Source organism: Cebus imitator, unplaced genomic scaffold, assembly GCF_001604975.1.
Source record: "Cebus imitator isolate Cc_AM_T3 unplaced genomic scaffold, Cebus_imitator-1.0 Scaffold228, whole genome shotgun sequence".
NCBI lineage: Eukaryota > Metazoa > Chordata > Mammalia > Primates > Cebidae > Cebus > Cebus imitator.
The window spans coordinates 1,247,372-1,249,529 of NW_016107543.1; the positions used below are offsets into that span (position 1 = coordinate 1,247,372).

The following is a 2,158-nucleotide window of genomic DNA, read 5'->3' on the forward strand; positions in this document are numbered from 1 at the left end:
AGATGGAGTCTTGTTCAGCCGCCAAGGCTGAAGTGCAGTGGCGCAATCTGGGCTCACTGCAACCACTGTCTCCTGGATTCAACCTCCCGAGTAGTTGGGATTACAGGCAAATGCCATCATGCCTGGCTAATTTTTGTATTTTCGTAGAGATGGGGTTTCACCATGTTGGTCAGGCTGGTCTTGAACTCCCGACCTCAGGTGATCAGCCCACCTTGGCCTCCAAAGTGCTTGGATTACAGGCATGAGCCACCGCGCCCGGCCAATTTTTGTATTTTTTTAGTAGAGACAGGGTTTCACCATGTTGTCCAGGCTGGTCTCAAACTCCTGACCTCAGGTGATCCGCCCACCTCGGCCTCCCAAAGTAGTGCTGGGATTACAGCCATGAGCCACTGTGCCCAGCCAATCTTTTTTTTTTTTTTGGTAGAGATGGGGCTTTGTCATGTTGGCAAGGCTTATCTCAAACTTTGGGCTCAAATGATCTACCTACCTTGGACTTTCAAAGTGCTGGAATTACAGGTGTGAGCCACTGTGCTTGGCCTGAAATTCAAATGCAATTGGGCATGCTATATTTTTATTTGCTAAATATGCTAACCCTACCAGTACTCTGCTTTCAGGGTTTTTTTTTTTTTTTTTTTTTTAAGATGGAGTTTCACTCTTGTTGCCCAGGCTGGACTGCAATGGTGCGATCTCGGCTCACTGCAACCCCCACCTCCTGGGTTCAAGCGATTCTCCTGCCTCACCCTCCCTAGCAGCTGGGATTATAGGTGCCTGCCACCACACCTGATTAATTTTTTTTTGTATTTTTAGTAGAGACGGAGGTTTCACCATGTTGGTCAGGCTGGTCATGAACTCCTGACCTCAGGTGATTCACTCGCTTCAGCCTCCCAAAGTGCTGGGATTACAGGCATGAGCCACCGTGCCCAGCCTGCTTTCAGGTTTTGAAGATGGCAGCCAATGCTTTTGAATTGTCTGATTTTATAAGAGGAGTTTTTTTTTTGATCTTGATCAAAAAAAGTCTTGATCTGTTGCCCAGGCTGGAGTATGGTGGCACAATCTAGGCTCACTGCAACCTCCTCCTCCTCCTCCTACCAGGTTAAAGCAATCTTATGCCTCCGCTTCCTGAATAGCTGGGATTACAGGCACGTGCCAGCATGCCTAGCTAATTTTTGTATTTTTAGTAGAGAAGGGGTTTCACCATGTTGTCCAGCCTGGTCTCGACCTCCTAACCTCAGATGATCCACCCACCTTGGCCTCCCAAAGTGGTGGGATTACGGGCATGAGCCACTGCACCCGGGGTAAACAGGGATTTTAAAATAGTTTTGTGTGTTTGCAAATATCTTTTTCTGGAGAGTTGGTTGACATTCTGTCATGTTTAGTTTTTTAGGCTATGAAACCTCTAAAAGCGCTCTAACTCTCTTCTGCTTTTCTCATACCCTAGGGTATTTACCTTAGTGGAAAACAGCATAGGTTAATATCAACTGACTCCATAAAAACCAACTTGTCCCTTTAAATATGCCAAATACTTTAAATACTTTTTTCAATATTAAATATCCATGTTCAGAATATGGTGGTAATTATGCCACATTTAATAAGAGGAATTACTTTGAGTGTGATGTTGGCAAGATTATGTCAAGTAGCAGCCGAAGGCTGATAGACCACACTGGCAAACTAATGACATTTTTATCTTTCTTTCTTTGCCACTGTTACTATATTAATATACTTTTAGCATTTCCACTCACCTGAAAATGATGCGGGCAGACATTATAAACCTGATTCTGCCACTCCTGCAAATATCAAAGCTTAAATATTTTAATGGGGAGAAAAAAGAACGCTATGAAGAATAAATGCTCATAGGACTTTAATCCAGAATATCCCAACAGGTGCAGTGGCTCATGCCTGTAATCCCACCACTTTGAGAGGCCCAGGAGGGCAGATCACCTGAGATCAGGAGTTTGAGACCAGCCTGGCCAACATGGTGAAACCCCATCTCAATAAAAATATAAAAAGTAGTGAGGCATAGTGTCAGGTGCCTGTTGTTCTAGCTACTCAGGAGGCTAAGGCAGGAGAATCACTTGAACCTGGGAGGTGGAGGCTGCAGTGAGCCAAGATTGCACCACTACACTCCAGCCTGGGCAACAGAGTGAGACCCTGTCTCAAA

At 45.0% G+C, this 2,158-nt stretch overlaps 1 long non-coding RNA gene across 1 annotated transcript; it reads right to left on the reverse strand.

Annotated features, from left to right (window-relative positions):
• Nucleotides 1-739, reverse strand: LOC108281498. Its single transcript, XR_001816026.1, has 2 exons — nucleotides 710-739; nucleotides 1-69 (listed from the first exon to the last, which is right to left on the reverse strand). It is a non-coding gene; the product is annotated as an uncharacterized LOC108281498 (long non-coding RNA).
• Between the last annotated feature and the right edge of the window lie 1,419 nt (nucleotides 740-2,158).